The sequence below is a fragment of the Pristiophorus japonicus genome, chromosome 17, assembly GCF_044704955.1.
Source record: "Pristiophorus japonicus isolate sPriJap1 chromosome 17, sPriJap1.hap1, whole genome shotgun sequence".
In the NCBI taxonomy this organism is placed as follows: domain Eukaryota; kingdom Metazoa; phylum Chordata; class Chondrichthyes; family Pristiophoridae; genus Pristiophorus; species Pristiophorus japonicus.
This window is the reverse complement of record NC_091993.1, coordinates 64,352,390-64,357,911: the sequence shown is the minus strand read 5'-3', so window position 1 is coordinate 64,357,911 and position 5,522 is coordinate 64,352,390. Positions and strand designations below refer to the sequence as shown.

General features: G+C 51.6%; 1 pseudogene; it reads right to left on the bottom strand.

The window, feature by feature from the left end:
• The window catches only part of LOC139228192 (uncharacterized methyltransferase YdaC-like), an 8,952-nt pseudogene extending 4,008 nt beyond the window's left edge, over nt 1–4,944 (bottom strand).
• Between the last annotated feature and the right edge of the window lie 578 nt (nt 4,945–5,522).

Below are 5,522 nucleotides of genomic sequence, written 5' to 3'. Positions count from 1 at the left end.
CTCCTCCCCAATCCAACACCCCCACCCCCTCCACCACACCCCCTCTCCTCCCCCCAACCCTCCACCCCACCCCCTCTCCTCCCCCAACCCAACCCCACCCCACCCCCTCTCCTCCCCCCACCCCCCCCTACTCTCCTCCCCCCACCCCCCCTACACTCCTCCCCCCACTCCACCCCCTCTCCTCCCCCCACCCATCCCCCCCCACCCTACCCCCCACCCATCCCCCCCACTCCTCCCCCCCACCCATCCCCCCCCACTCCACCCCCTCCCCCTCCTCCCCCCACCCCACTCTCCTCCCCCCACTCCACCCCCTCTCCTCCCCCCACTCCACCCCCTCTCCTCCCCCACCCCACTCTCCTCCCCCCCACCTACTCTCCTCCCCCACCCCCCCTACTCTCCTCCCCCCACTCCACCCCCCTACTCTCCTCCCCCCCCCTTCGCCCCCACTCTCCCCACCCACCCCCCCCTACTCTCCTCCCCCCACCCCCTTCCCCCCACTCTCCTCCCCCCACCCCCCCCTACTCTCCTCCCCCCACTCCACCCCTCTCCTCCCCCCCACTCCCCCCCTACTCTCCTCCCCCCACTCCACCCCCTCTCCTCCCCCCACCCCCCTACTCTCCTCCCCCCACCCCCCCCTACTCTCCTCCCCCCACTCCACCCCCTCTCCTCCCCCCACCCATCCCCCCCCACCCTACCCCCCACCCACCCCCCCACTCCTCCCCCCCCACCCATCCCCCCCCACTCCACCGCCTCTCCTCCCCCCCCCACTCCACCCCCTCTCCTCCCCCCCACCCATCCCCCCCACTCCACCCACTCTCCACCCCCCCACACATCCCCCCCCACTCTCCTCCCCCCACCACCCCACCCAACCATCCCCCCCACCTCTCCTCACCTCCCCCGCTCCACCTCTCCTCTCCTCCCCCACTCCACCTCTCCTCCCCCCCCCCCCCACTCCACCTCTCCTCCCCCCCTCTCTATCTCTACCTTAAATTTTGTTCAATGACCCAGCTTCCACAGCTCTCCCAGGCAGCGAATTCCACAGATTTACAGCCCTCACAGATGAAATCCCTCCTCATCTCAGTTTTAAATGGGTGGCCCCTTAATCTAAGATCATGCCCTCTAGTTCCAGTCTCCCCTATCAGTGGAAACATCCTCTCTGCATCCACCTTGTCAAGCCCTCATAATCTTATACGTTTTGATAAGATCACCTCCCATTCTTCTAAATTCCAATGAGTAGTGGCCCAACCTACACAATCTTTCCTCATAAGTCAACCTCCTCATCTCCGGAATCAAACTAGTGAACCTTCTCTGAACTGCCTCCAAAGCAAGTATATCCTTTCTTAAATATGGAAACCTAAACTGCACTCAGTATTCCAGATGAGGCCTCACCAATACCCTGTATAACTGTAGTAAGACTTCCTTGCTTTTATACTCCATCCCCGATGCAATAAAGGCCAAGATTCCATTGGCCTTCCTGATCACTTGCTGTACCTGCGTACTAACCTTTTGTGTTTCATGCACCAGGATCCCCAGGTCCTGCTGTACTGCAGCATTTTGCAATTTTTTCCATTTAATAATTGCTCTTCCATTTTTCTGCCAAAGTGCATAACCTCACACTTTCCAACACTATACTCCATCTGCCAAACTTTTGCCCACTCACTTAGCCTGTCAATGTCCTTTTGCAGATGTTTTGTGTCCTCCTCACAAGTTGCTTTTCCTCCCATCTTTGTATCGTCAGCAAACTTGGCTACGTTACACTCGGTCCCTTCCTCCAAGTCGTTAATATAGATTGTAAATAGTTGGGGTCCCAGCACTGATCCCTGCGGCACCCCACTAGTTACTGATTGCCAACCCGAGAATTAATAATTTATCCCGACTCTGTTTTCTGGTAGTTAGCCAATCCTCTATCCATGCTAATATATTACCCCCAACCCCGTGAACTTTTATCTTGTGCAGTAACCAAAAGGCACCTTGTCAAATGGCTTCTGGAAGTCCAAATACACCACATCCACTGGTTCCCCTTTATCCATCCTGTTCATTACATTCTCAAAGAATTCCAGCAAATTTGTCAAACATGAATTCCCTTTCATAAATCCACTTAATGGAGATTCCACTGGTGCATTGCTTAACAGCATGCAAGTGTTGCACTGATGCACACATGACTCCAAATCAGAGTCAATGCCAGGCCACCAAACATGAGACCTGGCAATGGCCTTCATCATCACAATACCGGGATGGGTACTGTGTAAATCCCATACAAATCTCTCCCTGCCTTTCTTGAGCATAACAACACGATTACCCCATAGCAAACAATCAGATTGAATGGATAGTTCATCTTTGTGACGGTTGTAAGGTTTGGTCCCATCACACATTTCCCTGGGAATGGCCGACCAATCACTACTAAGGACACGTTTTACAAGCGATAAGATCAGATCCTGGGCTGGTCCATATCCTAACTTGTTGAGCAGTGACAGGCGACCCTTCACTCTCAAAGGCATCCATGACCAACAGCAGGTCTGTGGGCTGTAGCGTTTCCACCTTTGGCGTGGGCAACGGTATACAGCTCAATGCATCGGCACAATTCTCAGTGCCAGGTCTATGGTGAATGACATAATCATAGGCAGATAGTGTCAGCGCCCACCTCTGGATGTGGGACGACGTATTGGTGTTGATACCGCTATGCTCTGAAAACAAAGATACGAGCGGCTTGTGATCGGTTTCAAGCTCGAAACAAAGCCCAAAGAGATACTGGTGCGTCTTTTTACCCCATATACACAGGTTAAAGTTTCTTTCTCTACCATGCTGTAGGCTCTTTCCACTTTAGACATGCTTCTCGACACGTACACAACGGGTTGTAGTTTGCCCGACTCATTGGATTGGTGGAGCACGCAACCAACTCCATGTGAAGAAGCATCACAGGCTAATACTAAACACTTGCACGGATCATAATGTACGAGCAATTTGCTGGGACAAAGCAGATTTCTAGCCTTCTCGAAGGCCCTGTCTTCAGCTACACCCCAAACCCAGTTGTCGTCTTTTCTGAGCAGCATGTGCAGTGGCTCTAATAATGTGCTCAATTTCGGCAAGAAATTGCCAAAGTAGTTGAGAAGATCAAGGAACGAACGCAGCTCCGTCACATTCTGGAGTCTGGGTGCATTTTTGATGACCTCTGTTTTCGAGTCTGTAGGCCTGATGCCTTCTGCATCAACCTTCCTTCCCAGGAATTCGACTTTCAGTGCCATAAAGACCCACTTTGAATGTTCCAGACGACGTAGAACCTCTTCCAGGTTGTGCAGGTGTTCGGCAGTGTCACGACCTGTGACCAGAATGTCGACTTGGAACACCACGGTTCGAGGGACGGATTTCAGTAAATTCTCCATGTTTCTCTGAAATATGGCTGCAGCCGAGCGAATTACGAAAGGACACCTATTGTAAATGAACAGCCCTTTATGTGTATTGATGCACGCAAGTTTCTTCGACGATTCGACAAGCTCCAGTGTCATATCGGCCGACATCAGATCCAATTTGGTAAGGCATGGGTTAATCAAGGAAAGCCAGCAAGGATTTTTTAAAGATAAATCGTGTCTGACAAATTTAATTAAATTCTTTGATGAGGTAACAGGGAAGGTTGATAAAGGTGTGTTAAGAAGAAGGAAGCCCATGGATTTAAGGGGAAAGTGGTGGTGTGGATACAGAATTGACTCAGTGACAGGAAGGGTGCTGGTGGATGGAAGTTTTTCAGACTGGAGGTAGTTTGCAATGGTGCTCCCCAAGGGTCAGATTTGGGTCCATTACTCTTGGCAATTTTTATAAACGACCTACCCCACAAATTCACCACACAGCATGGTCTTAGATCATGGAGTTCAGGACTGGAACATCTGCAAACTCATCCCTTTTAGTGTGGAAGCAAGCCATCCTCGCTCGAGGGACCACCTATGATGATATGAAGCTCTGGAATTCTCTGCCTAAACCTCTCCGCCTCTCTTTCCTCCTTCAAGACGCTCCTTAACTAAAGTTTAAATTAAGTGCCCCCTTGTTAAAGAGGCACTAGTACTGACAAATTAACAAATTATACTTTTTGGGAAATGATGGTCAAATTAAAATGTGGTTGCCGGGGGTAATGATGCACTCCAGTCCCTCCGGCACCACCTCTCACGGAAGTCCGCACGCGTATCGGTGGACACCGCGTGCTCCTTTACGCTCCTTAGAACCTACCTTTGCCCAAGCTATTCTCCTTATGCGGCTCGGTGTCAAATTTTTAAATCTCATAATGCTCCTGTGAAGTGCCTTGGGCCATTTCACCACGTTAAAGGCACTACATAAATACATATTGCTGTTCTAATTAAAGAGCTCCAGCTGTACCTGGTTTCATGACTCTGTAGATCTCCCAGCTCGTAGGTCAGGCCAGTAATAGTAACAGTTGCAGTGATACACTTTTTCCACCACACTGTCTTCCAGAGGGATCTGCTCCACACTGCCCAGAAACAGTGTCACCTTCCCTGCCTGAATGTCAGCCTGCAGCCTCCTGCTGGCTACATTATGCATATACTCGGAGTAATCCAGGCCATACAGTTTCCCTCTGGGGTGTGTGAGGCGTTTGGCAGCTTCCAGAAATCCCAGGCCTGGTCCAAAGCCCACTTCCAGCACCACACTCTCAGGCTGAATGTCACACAGTTTGACAGTATTCGTCTCCAGGAATCTGTTCCTCTTCTCCAACAACCTTTTCACCAACCATCCCAACAGGCCCTTGGTTGGCTTCCCCAGCTGCTGCGTGAGGCGTTCAAGAAATATATCCATACTTCAGCAGTTCAGAAATGCTCCTGTAGCTATTGCACAACTTTGAGCTGCGCACCGCCCCTGCTGTACGGCAGCATTGTTGGCCACACGGAAGGGCGGTGCCGGCCAAGCACAAATTAAAAAATCCACCAGTCAGCTGGCTTCAGGAAGTTTAACTGGGCCACGACAGTAAAAAGTGAAGTGATGCCAAGAATACCAACTCGCAGCAGCAGCTGCTGAGAGAGAGAGAGAGAGAGAGAGAGTATGAGGCTCCGTTAGCAAAGACTGTGATATCTCTACCCGGTGCCGTGCACCGCTCACCATTTCCATTACGGAATGCGAGCTGACCCCTCACTCTTTCAGTATTACATCGTGAACAAAACCAATTCGCTCTTTTTGCATTCTTGTTTCCGGCAAGACTGGCCGTGACACCGGAAAGACAGAATCTCAGAACTCAAAACTCTTCCTGCGAGGAAGATCCTCTTAAAACATTGCAGAGGGAGGCCACGCAGGGTTTCGGAGAGGGATAGCATCATCATCATAGGTAGTCCCTCGGAATCAAGGAAGACTTGCTTCCACTCCTGAAGTGAGTTCTTAGGTGGCTGAACAGTCCAATGTGAGAGCCACAGACTCTGTCACAGGTGGGACAGACATTCGCCGAGGGAAGGGATCGGTGGGACAGGTTTGCCACACACTCCTTCCGCCGCCTGCGCTTGGTTTCTGCATGCTCTCGGCATTGAGATTCG